The sequence below is a fragment of the Buteo buteo genome, chromosome 18 (assembly GCF_964188355.1).
Source record: "Buteo buteo chromosome 18, bButBut1.hap1.1, whole genome shotgun sequence".
NCBI classification, from domain to species: Eukaryota; Metazoa; Chordata; class Aves; order Accipitriformes; family Accipitridae; genus Buteo; species Buteo buteo.
Genome location: NC_134188.1, coordinates 2,916,846 through 2,940,113, shown reverse-complemented (window position 1 = coordinate 2,940,113; position 23,268 = coordinate 2,916,846). Strand labels below are relative to the sequence as shown.

At 40.8% G+C, this 23,268-nt stretch overlaps 1 protein-coding gene across 8 annotated transcripts in view; it reads right to left on the bottom strand.

The window, feature by feature from the left end:
* The window catches only part of STARD13 (StAR related lipid transfer domain containing 13), a 318,317-nt gene that overhangs the window by 201,833 nt on the left and 93,216 nt on the right, over window positions 1-23,268 (bottom strand). The gene's annotated exons all lie outside the window — the stretch shown is intronic.

The window sequence follows — 23,268 nt, the reverse complement described above, 5'->3', positions numbered from 1 at the left end:
CTTAGGCAAGCCTAAACTCATTCTTGACTAAAAGGCATTCTAGGAAGAACACTTTGATTTTAGTAAATAATCAGTCAGACAAATGACAATTCTAGGATGACTTTTATCTTAAACAGTTCTGGAAGAAAGAAAAAGAGACTCAAATTACCTTCTACACAAGGGTCGTTCCACATTTGGTACCAGAACGTACCCACCTGTCTTATCTCCAAAAGTCTTACAGTTTTTGATCCTGTGTTGTGGTTTTGGAGTATACTACCTGTCAGCTTTTTGATAGTCACCATGGTTTTGAGTACCTATTGAGAGCTTTTTTCATATGAGCTTAAAACACCAATTCAAGACAGCAACGTGAGAATGGAGGAACTTACCATTAACGTAGCATTATAATATTTTGTTACTTACATTACAAACCACCCCACATTCAGGATGCAACCAGAAATAAGATCACTTTTTAATGGAAACACACAATATATGAAAAACTAGGTGAAAAACCATGCATATGTATAGGATGAAATGATGATCCTTGCATCAAAGACCTTACAGCCTGAGACTTTCCTTCTAGGTGCTACAGCCAAGATGACATCTGACACGCAACTGCAAAGGGAATGGCCACTCCTCAGTTGGGTGCCTGTTCTCAAAAATGTAATCTAAGTTTGGATCTCAAGTGGATGAGGATAAAGTGTGCAGGCAGCCACGTGAGCTCCAGCGAGGATGAGGAGCTCAGAAACCCCCCGAGCTCAGCTTTTCAGACCAGCCAGTTGTAGATTTCTGTGCCAGGACGGAGGCTGTACGGATGGCTCTCAAGTGCTCTATTTTCACCACTATAGGATGCTCAGGTGCCTACTACGGATGTTCACAATTTCTGAACTGGTGCCAGCGGATAATGGATGCAAGAAGAGGTGGTCTTTTTCCTGCCAGTAGTTCTGCCTCTAACGTTTGTAATTAAAAACTGAAACCTGCCATTTTGCAGACACAAGGAAATATGTATTTACAGGTGATTTCAATACAGCGCTAGTTTTCCAAGACACCCTGTTTCAGCAGCCGCTCTAGATCATAAAGCACAAGATTATGAAAAAATTTAAGAAAAAAATGAAATGAATTCCTGGCAAGTTTTAGATTCCCCTTTAAAAAAAATTGCATACGCCCTCCCTTCCTCCCTTCCCTCCAGCAAATACCATTCATGTTTAAGATTAGATTATTTTTCTCCTGATTCCTCTTTAGTTGCCGGAGAGTGACTCATTGTCAGATTGATTTAATTACAATTACAGATCTTGTTCTTCTGGTGTTACAAGTAAAAACTAGGAAACGTAAAGGAAAAGGTCAATACAGAAAGACTCTACAAGCCAGGAGATGTTTAACAGCACCACTAGTGATTACTGTCGATTTCAATTGGGTAGCTGTTGCCTAATCTAAGCTTTTTTTTACAATAACGCAACAGAAATCAGTTACATTTCTCAGATAGCTACCTGAAAGGTTGGGTTTGTTTCTGTGCCACATATTACAGTTTTTAGATCTTGGGCATAAAAGTGAAACAAAAATATAATAGTTTAATAAAAGAGACATTGCGTAGTTACTGTTAGCAGAATAATAAAGATCAGTTATCCATGTAACGCATGTGTTATTTTTAAACATTTACAAATTTGGTAAAAGAGAGAATTTAACATCAACTGCTCTTCTAAGACATTAGCAAAGTGGGAATGTTTCTTCAAAAGATTTTTGCAACATTAACTTTATAATATCTCCATAATAAAAATATTATAATGTAAGTGCCATGGTAACTTATAAAACAAGGCATATTGAACATACTGTGTAGTGTTTAAGCAATGGATATAGTTTATGACTTTAATTTATACACTTTGAAGGTAAAAGTATAGTTAGAAAGACTGAAACTCTTTTCCTGAGAAGACCTATCTGTTGTTTGCCTTTAAGTTGTTTCTAGGAGCCAAAAAGAAAGGTCAAGTCTAAGGTTCTTGTTTGTCAGAAAGCTTATTTCGCATTAATAACCAAGAGCATTACGCTTGTACCTTACTGTAATAACTGTAATAATTTTTGTATTTTTATATATTTCTCATTTTCAGAGAGAACCTAATTAGAGAGTAGGTATTTAACTGCACTATCCCCAACACTGTCTTTATCTCACAGCCTACATTATGCAGCTAAATATTTTACCCCTGAGAGTCTCCTCAATTTGTTTCGAGATGCTGACATGGTTGTAATAAAAAGCACAGCTACCTTAACGGTTTTGCAGGGGAAACAATTAGTAAACCTTACTGGTTTGGCATTTCAGAATCAATTAGCTCTGCCGGAGAAGTTCTACAAACACAATACTGATGCAGTAACACTTTGGAAGGTGTTATTAATGCCAGAGGAGAAATAAATATAATTGGAATTAACAGAACAGGTTAAGTTGTTAGGGCTATTTACCGATTAAATTTATTTTCTATGTTTCATTCTAGGAAAAAAAAAAGAAGTAAAGCTCATAATTGCAGATAATAAGATTTTGCCTTTTTTATTTTGGAGAAGAGATATTAGGTGAACAAGTAACATTGTTTGTGAGTGGTTAATTAAACAGATATCATTTTAAAGGGAGCCAGGAACTTAAAGTGCAGGTCACCTGAAAATCTGTACTGCAAAGGGACATCTCCTGGTATCCTGAACTTTTTTATCCACAGAGACATGCCTGTTACAGAACGTGAGTATCCTTAGCAGCAGCTAAGGAAGTTCTACAGAAAAGACTCAGTTCAAGAACAGAATAGGATAAATAAAAATGAGGAGTTGAGAGAAAACCAGAATTTCCATTGCAACATTTTTGCAATAAATAATGAAAAATCAAAATAATGTGAGGTATGAAAAAAAGAGCAAACCAATGTTGGAAATGTGTGATTAATTTTTATATTTAACTGAAAAGAAATGCTTTGATATTCCCAATCATCAAGATGCCAGATTTTGACACGTGGAACAAAACTAACTTTTAGTTAGTCTAACAATACGTTGCATGGGTGGGATTCATTTTGTCTAGTAATAGGTGTCTACAATGCAAACACAGCCGAGCCAGTCATTCTGTATGGGGTATCGGTCATCTCACAAAATAAACTTCTGAATAAAGCACGCTCTAGTTGTGGCTGTTTTGGCCTTTGACTGCGATGACCATCTCCTATTACAGGTAAAATATCAGAAAAATCAACACATGCATTTTTCAGAAACAGCATTTTCCAGAGAACGGTAGTTGTGCAGCATTTGCCCTGTCTAACCGAACAGTCCTGTGAATGCCTGCAGTGGTACTGCCTGACCTCTCTGCAGTACCAAGGTTTAGGGAAGGTATCTAATAAATGTGAAAAATCTGAACCAAGCAAAAAAATGTAACTTTTTTTAACGTCTCGTATGAGGTGCGAAGTCTCTAAAAGACTATTTGCAAGTAGATGCTAATAGGCAAAGCTGCTAATGCCAAGTTGCTTCCTTCAGCGTAAATACATCTCAGTGAAAAACATACGTTTGGTATCAAAGCTGCTTCCAAGGAGCCAGTAGATGTTTGCGTAAGTTTTTCAATACCCCTATATTTCCAATAGGCTGAAGCTTAGGATTTGATTTATATAGCAGAGCTAGCCCTTATAAACATATTTACTGAATGCTCAACAGGTGAATTACAGAAGAACCGACAGAATAGATGTTGGGAAATAAGAGGCGATGCCTTGTAATGCAAAATAACATGATACAGGCTGGTTAACGACCTATGTACGTTGACACGCATTCTCTGGTGGTTGTGATGTACCACCTGCAGGTCACTGGCCCCTGCTACTCAGATACTACCCCCCGAGACCCTGCCCTCCTCACACGTACCCCTACTCTTCCCCTCTGTCCCCCCAAGATTTGTTGTTGGAAGGGTTCTCACGGGCTCCTCCGTCGCCTCTTTGACTGAAAAGGCAGCGACTTACCCAAAACCTACCGTTAAAACCATTTCAGCTAACCCAGCTGAAACAGGTTACAGCATCTTAAATGAGCAGCTCCAAAACCAGACCTGGGGACGCAGTAACTGGCCAGGTGGTGAAATGCAGGAGGATATGGAAACATTCGCAGCTGGGATAGCTACAGCAAGAAGAGGGTGTGTTTATTTCCTAAAGAAATGGAGCAGCGTGCCACTATGATAGCTCAGTGATACTCTGCTCTCTGGCTCGCTCTAGCCAAAAGAAGCTGATAAGGTGTTAGGATACACACAGAGTGGAAAGGAGAATGGCACCAATGACATGGTGACGTCTGCCTGTGAATTAGCGTGCAGTGTCACGTGGGACACCGTGGAAGCATTGGTCATCTTCTCCCAAATGCAGAATCACAAACTTGGAGGGGATTCACAGAGGGACCGCTCACGAGTTGTCAAAAACTATGGAGACAGCATGAGAAGAAAGGGATGGTTGCTCCTAGGAAGGAAATTAACAGCATGGGAGATGTTCAAAAGTGCATAAACAATAAAAGGTGTATCAAGGACTTTGTCTTGTCTTAACTTGTAACTCCAGAACAAGGACATCCAAACACATGAACTTTAAAAATGGGAATAGGAAACAGATTTTTCCACAAAAGAGGAAATTATACTTCGGCATACATTTCTACAGGAGCTTTTAAGAGCAAGAGCTTAGCAATAGGCAAAAGAACTCAGACACCTTTTTGGATATCAGAAATATCCAGATTTACTATTTTTCAAGCCACTGCATTTTGGAAATGAAATGACTTGAATAAACCTATTTCCACATAGGAGCCAAGTTCTCAGGGTGGAAGGTGAGACCCATACTGTTAGCAGCATATTCTATGTAAGCCTACTCACCAGGCTATCTGAGTATTGATGCTCTTTGAAATTGCTGTTTCCAGCAACTCTGAAAAAAGACACTGTGGATCTCATCCATGACAGGTCCTATGACCCCCCCAAAACGTCTAGCAAACATTCAAAGAGGAGTTAAATGTAATACTAGAAGATACATTAAAGTTATCATTGATTATAATTATGTTTTAAAGTAATACGTAACAGCCATGAGTGAAATGTCTTAATTTTCTTTGCCTTCATTTTTCATTTCTTTACTTTCCTTAGTAGAAAACTCTAGATAATCTGGGCTGTGCAACACAATCCACTCATCAAACTAATTACAGTATAAATTTCTACTCAATTTGTTTAACTAAGCATTAGCTGGAAACTTCTTGGGAAACCCTTACCAACATAGCGAAAACCTTCCATTATATAAATCATTTGAAAGAATATAAGAAAGGGAAGAAATCCATTGAAATTTAGCTCTTAGAAAGCTGATGAATAAGCTAATCTGTTACTGAGTGGCTCAATGTTCAATTGTTTGAAAATGGCATAGGAACAAAACCCCAGGAGAATGCCATTGTTCTGAGCTATTTTCTTTTCTTAATTAGTCCTAATGCTTTTTTATAAAACTATTATTCTCTTTTTTGTGTATCTCTGATCCGAACACATAAATATGCAAAATATAGAAAATAAGTACCACAAATAACTTCAAAAGTTAAAACTTGCACCTTAAATTGGAATTGCAGTACTGAGTAAATTACTGAATTTAGTCTTCTTTTAGGATACAAATTGAATATGTTAATTTTATTCATCAAAAAACAATGGCACAGTTCACATACATACAAAATCCACCAGAAATAAGGGAAGGTCACTGGGCTAATCGCTTTGGCTTATTTCCCTTTTCTGTACTCCCATCTGCCTATTTTCTGTGCTCTTTGTATTTAAAAGGAACAACTTGAACATAGTTAGGCCAAAATTTGACCTACTTTTTTTTGTTCATTTTAATTAATTTCTTTTTTTGGCAACATCTCTGTTATTTCTATACCTTTTACTTTACACATGGTTTCTCTTTAAAGTAAGCTAAATAATGCCACATTTTTTACCACTGATGAGAAAACCTGTAACAGTACACTACTGAATCATCATCACCAGGGATGGATCTTTGCATTCAGACGGTGTCGTATGCAGGACGGGTGCCTGTACATTGAGAAACAGGTCACCTTAAAGCCTACATGAAATTAGAATTAGCAAGGCTGCAGAACAAGCTAATAAAGCAGAAGAGCATATTTCAAGAACACGGTTACTTGGAAGTGTATTCTTTTCACATAATTTTGTGCATACAGATTCACTTCACTTCACGTTAAAATGCAGTACTTTGCTCTGAATCACCTCCTCCCAGGCCAGCACAGCCCACATTACTTATTAATCAAAGATTGCGGAAAAGGAATTTTATCAGTAGTTGAGTACAATCGTTTGAGAGGAAGGAAAACAACCTTAAGTACAGAAATCAAGTGCTACAAAAAGTACTCTGTTCTGGTATCAGCAATGCCAACTTTTGAAAAGGAATATTTAAAACTGCTCCAGGATGGAAACGGGAGCCAGAACTGACTGCAGAAACAGACAAACTTGCCAGCTCCTTATAACAGATCTCAAGACCTTGTAACATACCGATCTGCAAGCAAATTCCCGTAACTGCTCTCAGATCAGTTCAGGAGCAACCGGGACTCGCGGACCACAACAGCTGCCAGCTCACGAGGGCTCTGCATGCTGGGATGAGCAATGAGGAACCCAAGCTAGAGAATGAAATTGCAAGAGACCCTGAATTACTACTTTCTTCCCCAAAACTTATCTCCCCACCCCCTGTTTTATTTTTTTTGAGATGGGTAAAGTATAAATAAAAATCTACCAGAGCTTAAACAAGGATTGAATACAGGACAAAGTAGAGATTATGTAGGCAGACTTAACTCGAAAGGGAAAAGAAAAAAAATAAAACAAAGATTCTTTAAAAGAACTGCGTTTAGATTTATGGGCCCCACTCACAAATCATGTCCCAGCCCCGATGAAATTGTCTTTCCAGCCACTTTCCGTGCTTGGCAGATAAGATGCAGAGGGAAACAGTTTGGTTGCAGCTGCCAACCTGAATTTTATGGGATCATGCCAGGCTACCCTAATCGCATTCATACCGTCTTGCTTCAGCTTTCTGAGGTCTCTACGAAGAAGCAAGTTTGCAATGCAAACCGATGAAAACTGAAGGAACAGAGAGCCTGGAAACAGACTGGCTCTGGAGCAGAAGAGCTGGTATTCCATGTTACTTCTCATGGATCCAAAGCAAACTCAGGATGTCATCTTAGATTTTTCCACCAGTCTCCAGCTAGTCTGAGACAATTTAGCTCACCCGCTTACACATTCAGAGCTCTCGTGAGAGAATCTGATGGTGGCGAACTAAGTAGTTGGTGCTGGGTACAACTTTCAAACACATGCACTAGTGTCATTTCTACCATTACTGGGGTAAAAAAGAGCCCGGCAGGTACTTCGAAGGGCGTTTCACCGCACAGCTAAGTTCACATTTCCTCCAAGAAGACAACAACCAGCTTTCCCAAAGACTGTTGTGGTGGGTTCTGAAACCCCCCAGAAAAGAACTGCATGAGGGTTCTGGATAAAAGGGAAGGACTGGACAGGATCTCCATCCTTCTTCCTTGCTGGTGACTGAAACAGAAACTTAGACTTCCCCCCTTTAAAATTCTGAAATTACACAAGATCTATCCCATTCGGGCAGGACAATACCAGACATGGCAGAAGAGAACAGCCAGGCTCCTGCAGAAGAAGGGGAGAGGGAAGAAAGAAACTGCAAAGAAATGGATTCTTCATCTTTCCTGTGCACCTTCAAAGAGGCTAAGCTGGAGACTGTAAATGTGCTAAACAGACGTGGGCAGAAAGTTTGTGCAATGGTAGCTCTATTAGCGTCTCAGTCTTCTCCAGAAGACGAGAGTGTACTTCCCACACTAGAGAAAATTTGTATGATAAACTAAATCCCATAGAGCAGTCCTATCACTGTAGTCTTTCTTTAGGAAAAAAAGGAAAACATTAAACTACTGTGTTATAGTGTGTCACACATCCAGGACAAGTGGCAAGGCAAGTGTGAAAGACAAGCTTTTTATTCTTGGAGAGGTACTACCTTCCATCCTCTTCAGAGCCATACAGTTTCATAGGGTATGAATCCTGTCCCAGACAGTATCGTTTGGGAATTTGCTATTCTCTACTGGAGAAATGCTAATGAGCACAGCCTTTTATCCAAAACATCTAGATGTCTGGAGTTCTTGCCAATTTGTTTGTTTGTTTATTAAGAAATAAGATTGCTCCTCATGCTGAGAAGTTGCAGCAGCAGTTGGAGAGGCTGCTGTAGAGGGGAATGAAGAGAAAATGTGAGTCACATTTGGCAGCATCTGTCATTACACATAGCAGAAGCTGCACTTAAGCCAGTGCTTGCTAAAGCAAATGAACTAACAAATACAGTCTTATCCATCAGCATCACTGCATAGGTCAGAGCAGGCAGATGCAGCATATCAATTTGACCTGGGATGCTGTCCCAAAAGACCTCAGGAGGGCTTTCACAGAATGATTCCAGTAACTCTAGAAAGGCCCCAGGCTATTTGAACTGAACAGCAGATGTAGGGATAGATGATATTCCTCTCAGGTACAGGATGGATTGCCTTTGCTGGAAATGCCACCAGATACCAAAGGAGAGAACGAGAGAAATCAAGCTGTCCTTTCCCTTCTTCCTGAGGCTACAGCATGGGAGGTGGGGTGCAGGTCTGCATTCAGAAACATCTTCGCCTTGACCGTGAAGGATTCAGTCACAATCTGGATCAGAATTCAGCCTGTATCTAGTTATAGCCTGGGATCTGGGGAAGAAAAAAAGGATTGGGAGAAAACTGTAGTGCTCCCTCTGGCGCTGCTTTTCTTTCCCAGGTGCAAAGCCTGAACATTTGAAGAGGTTGTATATCTCACTCAATAAAAAGGTTCTTTCATAGAAAAAAGCATCAAACACATAAAAATACTGCAAAACTTAACCGCACGAAACTCGGCATAGAAAGACACAACAGTGACCAAAATCATGGCTTTCTTATAATAAGACAAAATAAATCTAAGATTGACAATCATCAACAGAAAAAGATAACGTAAATGAAGACAACTGGACCTGAAGACAGGTGAGATACGAAATACAAAGCAGAAAGCTCTTTGATTTTGGTAGTGCTATATGAGAGTTATAGCACTGAACTCTAATTTGGGGCTGAAAGTAGGATTCCTAACCTGAAGAGATGGGATCTGCAGCAGATAGGTGGTGAGGGGCAGGGCTTCTCTGTGGAAGGGCACATACTATAGGAAGAACAGAGGCAGGGAATACAGAGAGGGGTATTAATTTGGAAGGGATTCACTAATACATAAATATTTCTGCTTGGAAGTCCCTGGATAGAAATACTTATACAGGTGTTGTGTACGCTGTATCAGTAAAATAGGTAGCATCAATTGTACCGTACACACAGCAAATTTGACAGTCTTGGGGATGCATTAGAGTTGTGACTGAGCCGAGGCAGGCTGCAGAGCTGATCCAGGTAGTCACAGCAAGGCGCACTGCAGAAGAAGAGCGGTTGTGAAGCTCGCGTCCAGCATCGGGTCACAGGCACCCCGCAGTCAGCGCTGCTCCGCAGCGGCAGGATGGCACAGCCTGCCAGGAACGCCGGACAACTGCAGCCGACCTCGTTCTGCCTGGACTGAAGTCACGTACGGGAAAAACGTTGGACTTACGGCTGCTCTGTGGCTCGGGCAGCCTGGAGGGAGCGTTGCTGTTGCCACTGGTGGCATCTGTCACTGCTAATGGTCACAGAGAAAGCAAGTTTGGGACTTTCAGCTCAACACATTCAAGTCCTGCTCATATTTAGTTCACACTGGCTACTTGCAACAAAGCTATGTTTAACTTCACTACATAAAGCAAGTTTAGTTTTCTAGATGTCCGATTATCTGACTTATTTTTCCACACACATATTTATGTCATCAATGGCATGTTTGGCAACCATACTTTCTTTACATCTATATGCATATGTACATATGCACGTATAAATGAGAAACATTTACATCTTCTGGCCTTCCTTCCAGTTATGTAACTGTTAAGCTATGTATTCAGCTTTTACCCCACTAAAACTGTTCTTCTGATCCTAGCTCAGTTACAGTTTGCTGCATCTTGTTTTCATTACGCTGTAAAATTAAGGCAGTGAAGGAGGAGGGCTGTGAGAAAACCATTTGTTCAATGAAGAACCCCGCAAAAATGTTTCATTGAGCTCTTATGGTAGGAGCTATGCTCTTCTGATAAGATAACAAAGGAAGTTTTCTCTTTCTCCCGATGGAATGCAATTCCATTTTTACACACACACAAAAATATCAGAAATAGATGCTGGATTTCATATTAATATAAATGTATCCCAAACCAATTAGCCATTGCACTACGTCAAAAATATAGTTCTGCTTTTATGAGTGTCGTATCTTTTGCTGATTGAGTGCCAAAATCTCTTCTCAACCATTTCACTTCCAAGACAAATTGTCAGTATCCCCAGTGGCGTGTATTAATTTATAGATGAGCAGGATCCTCATGGGATTACCAGCTGCTCTTCACATTTACATCTTTTGCCAAGATAATCTTTCATAATGTTTTCTTGAACCACTTAGTTACATGGAAAAATCTCTGTAATGAGCAGGCCTTGGCTCACCTTGCTCTCCTGTGGAAATACTATTAAAGCGTAGTTCCATGCGTTGGAAAAAATACATGAGGATATAAGAATTATCTCTGAAATATTTGGCTCCTTGCACAAGGAACAGCAGGCTCTGCATAGGGCCATTATCTCTCTAGCACATTTATAAGTATTTTATTAGTATTGACATATTACCAATGGACCAATTTATCGTGTGAAGTACCTCTCATTTGACACATAAAAGATGTCCTATATTCCAAAAAGTTTCCCTTGCAAGTATAAAAGAGACACAAGACAACAGCACGTGAACAGGAGAGCACAAGGAATGACCACAACCGTGCGGGGTTGATGCACAACCGTGTACAGTGCACAAGTGGCCCAACTCCCACCAAGTTTTCAGAAACAGAGTTTTAAGAACTTTTAAAAAGAAAGATTGTCGCTGAGCCCTGTTTACAAAGAATTTTCCTAAAGCATGAGGCCCCATGTAAGAGAAATCACAAAGGAACTTCCTTAAATCTAGGAATTTGGGATTTGGGAATGGAGAGATGGAAGGTGTGGGAGTGTGCAAAGAAGAGAATATGGTAAGAAAGGAATAGGCTGCTAAGGAAGTTGCAAGTGAAAATAAAGATCTTATAATTGATACAGCAAAAAATGGAGGCACAGCTTGAGGAATGGAAAAAGAATATGGCTGAAGTGACGGATAAGGAAAATTATCTCTGCAGTAACGTTTGGCAGATCCGAGTGGCAGGACTGCACTCCTTCCTCACACTGAGAAGCATTTAGCTTGGTGGCCCTGCTGAATCCAGAGGGATTACTTTCGTGAGTTATCAGTCTCCAGCATCAGCTAGAGGTCCATAAACTTCAGCGTGATTCTTGTGGAACTGCATTCACCTGAAGCATTCAGTATTGGGCAATGCATGTCAAAACCAGCACGGACCGGAGGAGAGAAACAAAAAATGATCACAGATCTAGAAAATGTGAATTGCAAGGAAAATCTGATGGAAGTAGGATTGTTAATTTAGAAAAGAGTCGGCTGAAACATGAGAGCAGTTTTCAAACATATGCCATAAAGAGAAAGAAAATAATCTTTTTTCCACATCCGAGGAAGACAAGAGGAAATGAGTTTAACGTGCAAGAAAACTTCAGACTTTAAAGACTAAACTTTCTAATGTTAAAATATAGTGAAGCACTGGTTGCACAGTGAGATTGTGGGGTCTCCATCATTAGAGGTCTTCAAGAATAGAGTACACAAACATCTCTCAGAAGTGGCATACTACCTGATGCTATACTGTGGCCAAGGAAATGAAGTATATAGTTTACAGGAATCTCTTAAAGCCTTTTTTTCCTCTCTTATCCTATTAACCTCCAAATAACCCATTTTAAATAAACTTGTAATACAAAGTATTCTTTGTGACTTGATCAATACAATGACATTTATATAATCCTTGAATTTTACATCTGTAACCTCACTTAAAATACTGTTTCACAACTCCAAATACTGTGCTGTGTTTTTTCAAGGGTCTTTTGCTGACTGGAATAGGAGTCAGTTAGAGATCTGAGACCTGAAACGGATCATTACTCTTCAGGTCTTGTTTTACAACTGCTTCACACACTGACACTGGGAGATGTGGTACAGAAGTTTTCCTTGCAATAAGCTAGGCAGTAAAGGTATAGTCCCTGGAGCTGTGACAGAAAGGGACAGGCAAGGAAAAGATTGTTACCTGGGATCAGTCTTGTCCCAGAGAGTAAAATGAACAAAGTACCACAATAACTCTCCAGCAAGATGAACCGCTCTCATAGTAACTATTGCTGGTACAGAGCTATCACCCTTCCTATAAATTAAGCCAAAACACATACACGATCATATTTTAATTTAAAAAATAACTTTTAAAAAGCTTAAAGACTACCTGGTTCCCAGTTTGTTATGTTCCTATATAGTATGGCTACACTTAACACAGAAATTAGCTATTTCTTATAATCTTCAAATGCAGCTTTGCATTCAAATTCTGTGGGCACAGTAATATTTTCAAGCCTTATAATGAAGTTTCCTGGACAGTTGGAAGTGATTAACCTTTATGATACTTTGAGATTTTAGCGGGGTTGAGGGACTACAAAAAGCAAATACCAAAGGACTCAAATTTGGAAAACACTATTCCCATTCATGTCACCAAACTCACTACAGACACTTGAAAAGCAGTGATTAAAAATAGCTAGACTAGATGCATGTGTGTCAAGCTGCAAGTGTTCCCAGAGGATAATCGCACAGATGTCCAAGCTCACACAACGGAAATTACAAGGCAGGGTGCCTGCCACTAAAGAGACATTTTTCCTTCACACAGAAAATGGGAGACAGTCTTCAGAAAAATGCTGATGCCTTGTTCACACAGATTAAATGTTCAAGTCCCTAAGGGTCCTTATTCTAGCAAGAACTGTGAGATAAATAAAGACAGAGTATCTGAAAAGAAGCGATTCTTCCAAAAAACCAAAACAGCATTATTGCAAATCTAAATACAAACAAATCGCAGCTGAGGTCAGGATGCTGCTTTTAGTTCCCATGCCAAATCCTCCAAAATCAACATTGTGGTTTGGCTGTATGTTATCAATAACTGCTTGCCATGCATTCATACGACGTGACTCACTGACACTCAGCTTCCTTCCTGCACTTCCTTTGGCTCTCAAACATAGCTCTGTATTCGAACTTAATTAGTAATGATGTCACACGCCAGGCTCTCACAGCAGCACCCAGTCAAGCCCTGTGCCGAGGCAGTCAGAAGCCGACAAGTAGGTTCGGCCACTCGAGCTGGTAACGCGGTCGGCTTTTGAGAGTCTGCCAGGGAAACACAGAAGAGCATTAAGTTATTGAAATCTGAATTCTAAAATAAATGTTAATGCTGGCTCAATTTTTTTAAAGCATCTGAATGACTGAATCTCTCTGCCCCGTTTCCAAACGCACGGATGCAGCCGAGGAGTCTGTGTTAGCAGGCAACGCGGCTCAGGCACCTCGACATTCATACTGGTTATCTGCACAGTAAAAGTCTTTAGCTCTCAAACCTCCTCATTTTAATCAAGAGCACACGACACAGTTTTTTGTGGTTTTGAGAACCTCAGATCACGGCCCAAATAGAAGTTTTATGTCATTTCTTTGAAAAACCAGTGGATATCCAGGAAAGCTTGTTGGGACACCAAACAAAACAGGATGCACATTAGTAATGAGCTCTCTTTGCCAGTCTACAAGCCTCATTATTTTTGCAGGTGGGCAATACTAAGCTGTAGCTGCTTTCAAAAAATAAAAAAAAAAAAAAAAAGGCAAGTTATTGCTGAAGATGTCAATGCAAGGCAGTTGCTTTAAGAGGAAAGGTAGGCTACACGTTCTAAGTACTGGCTTCCAAGATACTTTGCTGAACGGATGTTGTTTGAAACAACTATTTATTACAGACATGTTTACCAGAGAAGCACAGCAAACATTAAATATAATATAAAAACAAACAAAAAAGCTGCATCACAATTTCTGTTTCTGGAGACAGCTTTGAACTGACTTTGCTGCTGCTAAATGTTTTACACCAAAAGCTTTTTAGGTTCATAGTTCTTCACAAACGCTAAGTAAAAATAGACGTCTGCCCTTGAGTCTTAAGCCAACATAAAATATTTACAGGGATGGCATGACAACCAGTACGCTTCAGTCTCTGTAAGAATTTGGAATTCCCCTGATAAGTGGAGCTTCTGTGAAGTATTATCATACTATTTATATCAAGTGTTATAAATGAAATTCTTATGCTAAGGTACATGTATCCAAAGAAAATGCAGCCTACTTAAACAATATCTTTACTGTCAATTTTTACACAAATTAACTTTTTTTTCCACCTGCCAGCAAATTCTTTCTAATCATTCTGCAATTATTTCTAATTTCTCTGAAACAGCACATTAACTACGTAGAAATAAATTATTTTCCACTATGAATAAACTGACTCCACATCTATAAAATCTTTTGCAATGGAGTTACAAAGTTAAAGGGCTCTTGTTCAAAGTTTTCTGACGGATGAGGTGGATCTCAGTCGTGACCCATGAGTATGTCACAGATAAAGCATAGCAAGGGAATCAACAAGCTCTGACAGATCCATACAGATCCATGCAAAGCCAACTCAGATGTCTATGTTACATATTCCTACATTAGAATCACATGTGAGCATGGTGCAGAGACACCCCAATGGCTCTGAGTGATGTTAGCCTGATAAAGTCAGGTTTGTAACCTCACTCTCAGTCCTGCATCTGTCAGGAAAGCTGGCAATGGAGAAGCAAGGGTGCAGGATGGATATGATGGCAATCACGGAGCAAGAAAGATGATAAAGAAGAGATATAGTAGGCCTGAGAGAGATTTTGGGGAGGAGCTGAAACAAGAAGACACAAAATATTACCAATATTCTCCAGTGACGGGTCAATTATCTAAAAGTTGGGAACAAATATTCTAGGTGTTTCTGGCACTGCTGAACCTTCCCCCAGGCGCTGTGCTCTGAGGGATTGAAGAAATTCCTGCAGAAGGACTCCTGCTGACCTCCATAGGAACAAATGTGTCCTCAGACCTGCAGGACTAGAACTACAGCTTTCCTTTGCACAGTGTCTTCTTGTGTTTGCAACACTGTTCTTAAATATTCAAGTAACCACAATTTTGCCTGCTTTCCCATTATGAACAAAGCAATTTTAAGTTGTAAGCATATGTCTTAAATTATTGGTCCCAACAGTGAGCCTATAATGGAGCAATGATTTGCAAAACACTTGCAGAGAGCCTTCAGAGAACCAGTTAATGATAAGATGTCATATAATGTCAAGATACTCACTCAGGAGCCATGAATCAAACAGAACAAACAAGCCATGACTCTAATCAACATCATCTTGGGAGGGGGGGGGAAAAAAAAAAAAAAAAAGGAAGACTGTTCAACAATAAAAGCCATTATGCCTGGAATTCCCTGCTCAATCTTTTGGCTTTCCATAGAAAAAGTTTATCAAGTGTTCCTTGCATAAGGTGGGCTAAACAGAGAAAATAGCTGCCTTCACCACAGGCATCAGTAGAGTTGCTGCATTCTTCAAAGCCCTTGCAATTTTGCACCAAACCTTGCTGGAGCTGCTCATGCTTGTGCAGGGACTGAACTGCCTCCAGTAAGTCACTGTGCCTTATGCTTTCTCTATCTATCCCCTAAGAGCTCACGTGCCTACTGCCTCGCTATCTCTATCCCCATATTTGACATTTTGGTCTACTATATACCTTGCTGAAGTGGGTTTTGATCTTCAAAATGTGAGATTCAGGGCATTACTTTTCAATATACAAAGCAGCATAATAGCACATTGGCAAAATGTCAGGTAAATACAGAGGAATAAAAGGCAGCCTGGGCTCATTCCCACACTGTGCAGCATTATCATCATCATAAGGCTGGGGAAAGGAAATGCTGAGAATGGAAACTCAGAACCAGAAGTCATTAGGGTCATAACTCATATGCAAGACAAAGTGTTTACTTTAAAAATTATTTAAAGTGAGATACGCCTGAACACATCATTTCCCCAAGGATAGCTGACAGTCTCTGGCAAGCACTTAAAACATCCATGCTCCTGGGATCAAGTTTTTTTGTAGACAAAATGCTACCAATATTGATTAGCATGAGAATCAGAATCTAATTAATTTTCAAAAGCACATGAACTCTGAAAGTTCAAGCTAGCAAAGAGAAGTGGTACCATGTGCCAAATGCTAAGATGGACACTGCTAGGGGATCTGGCCCGGTCTCTTAGGGTTCGGTTAGGATTTAACAGGAGTAGAATTAGTGAGAAAATACATTATTCTGAATTGTTTTCTGCAGGGAAAATAAAACAAAACCAGAAGACAGCAAACAAACCAACCCCTAAATCCCAAGCCATCTTTTCTTTTCTTGCTCTTTCCTCTTCTCTATTATGCATGAACTGCGCAACTCCAAAATGTTTAAAAAATTCAGAAATCAGAACCTGTCCTTCCCACCCTCAACTGCAACTCGGTCTTGTTCTGGATCCTCCCAGAAGGAAAGCCCACGAGGGGTCTTCTCACGTAACTCCCCTCAAGCCCGCTGCGAGTTTCAACGAAGGCAAATCTGCCAGGAATGTGGCACATGCCATGGGACAGGGCCACTTCATCATCCCTAGCAATCCACTGCCCTTACTTACACCTAAAGGTGTCTACGGCTCCTCCACAGTTATTTTCACCATATTGTTACCTCTAAGATCTCCAAGATTCCTGCACAGAGTCCAGCTCTTCCAGCTGTCCCTCTGAAACTCAACCTTTTTTTGCACCCAAGGAGTTGTGTAAATTGCTTTTCCCAGCCCATCTTCCACACGCACATCCTGCAGCGGATGTGGGAGCTGAACATCCCGACGATGATACAGTAAATCTAATTGCATAGTTATAGCCACCTTAAAGGGAAAGCCAAACTTTCATATGCCTAAGGGGAGTGGTTTAACAAATCTATACGGAGATGGAAGCATATTAAGAGCAAACAGCTAGTCATTGACAGAATAAATATTCCCGTAATAAGCGTATAACAAGGAGCGAAGGTATAGCACGCAAAGCAGATGGCTGATCTGTGCAACTAAATGTGCGGGTCCCAGCAGCCTCATTTAGGCTTGCACTTTCCCTTTTTTAGCCTCTGGAGAATGAAAATAACAAAAAAAGAAGAAAAAAAAAGGAAAAGAAAAGGGAAAGAACAGGCAATTCCAGCAGATTAACTGCTGATTGAACTGAATGAGAACTGCCAGATGACACAGACTGGAAATCAGGATGCCCCAGGATCTGCTGTGTTGAAATGCCTACCACAAATGTGTACCTTTCAGTCAAACCAGGGGAACTGTTACCCTTAACAGCCTCTGCGGTGTGCTCCAGCTGAGTGAGGCATCTTCTTAGTTGCCAGAGTCCTTGCTTTGCAAATGCAGCCTTTGCAGACAGAGCAGGGTGTAAACTGGGAGGCGACTGGATGTCAACCATGTTACTGGGATGCTGAGTCACTAAAAAGTGCAACTACACTGATTTTACTGGGACATCTGTCAACAGTACCTTGAATGCCTCAGGCGGCAGGGTTCAGGACTTGCCTTACTGTACTAAGTTTGAAGGAGTAAATAGGATTACAAAGAAAGTTATTTTGTATATTCTGGGCTAGGCAGGAAGGAGCAAAGCAAGCGCTGATGGGAGTATGCAAGAGAGTTCTGCACAGCAGGGAAGACAATCTTGTGACCGATGTTGCAGGACTGAAGATCAAAAGATTCCGTTGAGCCTTTCAGTACTGTGAGAGACCTCATGTGGGATGCTGGGCAATCATTTGCATTCTGCCCTTCTGCCTTTCAGCTGCAAAATGAAGATACTGAAGAACATGAAGTGTCCTTCTTGGATCCAAAAATCCATTTAGATTGCAATTCGCCTCTTTGCACATGGCCATTCTTCTCCTGACACAGAAAACAGGGGATGCAAAAATTCCAGAAGCAGATGAAATATATTATTACAGAAATGCCTGTCAGGAAACGCTGGATGTGAACTCAGTCATGTTTACAGAATGCTTTCAGGTCCCCACACTAAAGTGCTTATCATCATTAGAGTTCATAGCTGAAAAGGTCTGATGAATGCTTTTGTACAATGAAAAGAATACAATCATTCACTGATAAACCTACGTTCAAGAAGCAGGGCAGAGTATACATTTCAGTGTTTTGTCCTCTTATTTCTTTCATGGTGATTTTTCAAAGCTATAGAAAATTTACAGTGTGGTTTGCTGTGAAATTTGTTTTCAGCAAACACTCTCTTCAAATTATCGAATATTTTAGACCTGCCATATGGTACATAATTTTTGTTCCCACATTATGACCTTGATGTCTTCAGAGCTGGAGAATGTCTGATATCAGTAATTCATTCCAGAGCTAGGGGGACCTTTTTAACATAATTTTAATATTTTGGAGTAACACGTATCTTAGGGGTGAAAAAAACTCCCAGTTTGATAAATGCCAGACTCATAGTTGCTGTCAACCAGCTAACCTCACTGTCCAGTTATTAGTATTGCTAGATGAAACAAACTCACAGCAATGGTTCTTCTGTGTACTTACATAAATCTAAATCTTACCGGAAAAAATGAAGCACCTGTGACAGTACAATCAGAGGATGAATCTACCACAGACTTGTTTGATATAAGCATGTCTACCATGCACATGCACTTCATATCAATGCCTGCTCCTGCCAGACCGGCCCAGAGAATTTTATTGTCAGGGGAGTCTGGACCTCCTCTAGTCCTTATTGTGGGTTTTTAGTTTAGTCTGAGATCATGCAATAAACCATGGAATTCAATCCTACCATCGACTTTGTGAACCTCAGATGTGGTGGAAAAAAATCCTTTTGAACTTCAACAACTGTGGGCTGTAACTCAAATTTGCTGGGAATTATGGATATTTACTTCTCAGATAAGATCACATCATGCTTACACCTGCTGTGAATAAACCAGAAGTACTTCGTCTGAGACCACTGCCAGGAAGCCCACCCAAACCAGGGATGGACACTCCTTGGACATGACCACCACAGCCACTGTGAAAAAGGCCGAGTCAGTCCTTCCACAACCACCTTTGTAAGACTCCCCACTAAAGATCAATCTTGTCCCGTATGCAGTGACTGCCTTGGCCACACACTTCCAAAGCTACAACATTTAAAAAAAAACAAAACAAAACAAAACCAACATTGTCCCAATGTACTTTGTGTGAGACAATCAACAAACCCCACCACACTCTGCTTTGCCACATCCTAACTGAATGGCATTGCAGGAGGCTGCTGGACCGTAAGCGTGTGAAACACGTGCCAGCCAAGTGGAAGGGGGCCACAGATATGATGTAGACTAGCCAGGACTGTGGGGAGGAGGAAAACATTCTGATTTCCCAAGAGGCACAAGCTATTCTTGCTGATGAGATTTCAATCAGTTTTGGAATTCCACATCATAGAGGCATACACAGCTGGACAGTTCAGCACCAAAATCAGTGTCTCTCAGCATAAAAGAACAGGCCACCCAGTAGAGCGTGACAAGTATATTCAAGCTAAATGTCCTAAGGAGCACTCTCAAAGAGGTGTATATAAAAACCAGTGGTCAGCAGAAAAGGTAGCACTTCTGATAGACTTTAATAAAAAAATACCCTGTGGAGAGACATGTCAATAAATTGACTCAGAGCTACCTACCATGCAAAACTCCCAAAGAGATTATGACAAAAGGAGGCTCCTCAATTAAGCAAAGCCAACAACTGTGCAAGCTTCTGTCAACATAGCACCAGACAGTCCTGACTCTGGGTTGAATCCCTGCTGTGAAACAAGGACTCAAAGGCACGTACTTGGTGAAGCTCCAGATATGCCTTCAGAAAACAACACCCAAAGAAAGCAGGCAAGAAGTCCTTGAGGCTTTGGTATGAGTACAGCTTGGGGATTAAAACTCATTATAACCATTTATTGCCAAAATGTCTTTTTCTTTTCTTTATATCACCACAAGGGCTATGACTGGGTTGAACAGGCAGGTGCAGGGACGCCCTTAATCACCCACACCAGGTTCCCTGTTAAAAAGGGTTCATTAAAAAGATGGGGTGCATTCATACTGCGTCAGACTTCAGGTTTAGTTAGTTGTCTAAGCTCTCACTAAATTCACTCTGTAAACAGACTGAATGACTGGTTGAAAAGCCAGTGCAAGACAGAAGACATTCTGTAAGAATATGAGGATTTGCATCTCCAAATGCTCTGACTGTACAGACCAGAATCACCACTAGTCTAGAAAGACAGTTATGTCCGACATCAAAGCACAGTTGTGTTAGGATTGCACTGCCTGAACAAGGAGCAAAGAATAATTTACAGAGCCAAAGCTATAGACAGACATCTCATTAGGCAGATTATCTGAGCTGAAATTTCAAGAACCTTTGGTAAACTATTTTTTATACATTAATCAAGGCCAAATGTATAAAAAATCCCCCCAGTGATCAAAAGAGGTCCAGGCTTTGGATTTCACACTGCGTCCTGAACTGGTGTGTCAGCAGAGTGATGCTGAGCACAGATGTGAGCCGTTCCCTCACCTCACTGCTGATGCAGAGGGCTGAGAGCCACCTCCTGAGTCACTTGGTGTGCTTCCGTGCCTGTCCCCGCGTGTCTCTGTCCCGCCGACCACATCTCATCCTCCTCTGGCCGTGGGGTATTTCAGATTGCTCCCAGATACCACGCGCATGCCATCAACAAAGCTTCCTGCTGTGCTGTAATTACTGAAGGGAATGAGGAGGCATTCAGCCTGGGAAATTAAAGGAGAACAGGATTCCCTTCTCACCTGAATCAGGTTGCAGATCTCCTGGGAATCACTGTCTGGTAGTAACTGTGTTTTGATGAATTTTCTATTTATCTGCACAGAGATCCCACATACAGTAGGCACAACCACAGGTGAAGTTTGGCCAATTAACATGAACTACAACACATTTCTTAGGACAGTCTAGGACTAATGACATGCAGGCTACGGGAATTAATACCACTACTAGGAAAGATGTAACTTTTGCAACCATGACTGTGCAGAAGATGAAAGAGCATACTAAGGAAAAAGAGAGAGGTTCTCTGACTTTTTGACTGCCTGGTTATCTTCTTTGTTCTTCTTTTGTTCTTTCATTTCATCATTTTCATGAAGCCTTTGCCTTTGTGCTGAGAAACAAGTGGCGTCCTTTCAACAGAGAACGGTAATGATTTACTCAGTTCTTGGATTTCTGTACACTCAGAGTACTACACATTTCCTCAACATGGACCATCAAATTTGCAAGTCTACCTCCATCTGAAGTCCCTTTCAGTTATTCCTAGATGGGCCATCACCATCACTGTACAACCCTCCTCTGAGTTCCAAATTATTTTGTTTTTCTCTTTTGTTAGTACTGGCGATGGCTGGCTTATGCAGGATAGCACACCACTATCCGCTTCAGTATCTATGCAACTCACCAGTCAATGTGCATTACAAAGAGCCTTGCTATGGCCTCAACTGCTAAAACTCTCTCGTATTTTTTTCAAAGCTGTGAGACACTTAACTAGCTCAAATTAACATTTAGGGTGCAGGTCAAGACACTAGATGGAACAAGGAGTCTGGAAACCAGGGCCTACAAGAAAAAGCTAGATGAACCAAATTGACCTGAGGAAGGAAGGCAGAAGGGAAAGAATAAGAACATAACTTGTTCTGCGAATTTGTGATGAACAGAAGACAACATTTTGCAGCAAGAAAGCGGAGTAAAACTTGCTAATGGTAAGTGGGATACAGAAACATACCATCTGAACAGGCTCTGTAGCCTGTCAATGGGGGTATTAAAACAGAAGCCAGACAAACTTTTGTCAGGGTGACACAGGTATAGGTGATTCGGATTTGGTACAGGGGAATAGCCTAGAAGTCCTCCTGAGGTCTCTCAGACTACAGGTTGCTCCAGTTCCTCTCTGAGGCTGTGCTAACTCTGTTTCAGTCCAGATTCACAGTCCTAGATGCAAACTCCAATTTGTTAGCTCAAGTTTTAAGACACTCAAGTACCTCTGGAAATTTTTGGTTCAGTTTGCAGCATGCTGGCTAACCAACAATGTTCTCAAGCTCTACTTTAATGGCTCATCTGAAAATCTGCATTAGGACATTTTGGAATACAGAAGCTTCAGGCACTGCTATTTTCTGAGCACTTTGGTTTTGTATCAAATGCTTAGTCATTGTAATATTTAAACCATGTAATGCCAATTTAAAGAAGGTCATAATTACGACACTTGGCTGTTTCAAATAATGTGTGACCTTTCTCCTACTGTGGATTATCAGCAGGCCCCATCTAACAACTAGCAGTTCATCTCAAAATCACTACTTTATCACTCTGTGTTCAGTTCTGGGAATTTACTAAAATGCCATCTGAATGGTAGCTAGATAGAAACCTTCTGCAAATAATTTTTCTGAAGTTGTACTTCCCTCCATACACTAAGAAATGATAGCAGAGAATTTCTTTTCTGAAACTTTTGTATGTTTTCCCATGTGTACACCAGGCAATTACAGCAGCAAGGCTTCCACACCTGAACTTTCTCCTGCCCAGAACAGGAAAAACTGGCTTCTGTGAAAATGAATAAGAAAATGGAAACACTGGAGAATATCAACCTACTTTCTCTTTCTTGCTATGTGTTTTGTTGGTAAGACCTTTTTGTTTTGCTTAATTTTTTTTTCTTTCAGAAAAGTCACTGTGGGGAAAAAAAAAAAACAAACCCCAACCCTCAACTCACCTTAGATTCTCAGACGCACCAGCTCCAGGCTTGGATTTGCTATGCTCCCCCTTTGGAAGCTTCACCAGCAGCGCACTGATGTGGCCCAGGAGTTATTTCTCTATTCTGTAGGTAAGCCTCCAGACGTTCGGGAGAGGGAGGGGCAGCTCCCATCTGAGACTGGCTGAGGGACTCCAGAGCTCCACAAGAGCAATGACAAAGGCTGCTGAGGAGCTGAGCTCTCACACTATATCTAAGGCATGGGGTGTAGAATCATAGAACCGTTTGGGTTGGAAGGGACCTTTAAGGTCATCTAGTCCAACCCCCCTGCAATGAGCAGGGACATCTTCAACTAGATCAGGTTGCTCAGAGCCCCGTCCAACCTGACCTTGAACATTTCCAGGGATGGGGCATCTACCACCTCTCTGGGCAACCTGGGCCAGTGTTTCACCACCCTCATCGTAAAAAACTTCTTTATATCTAGT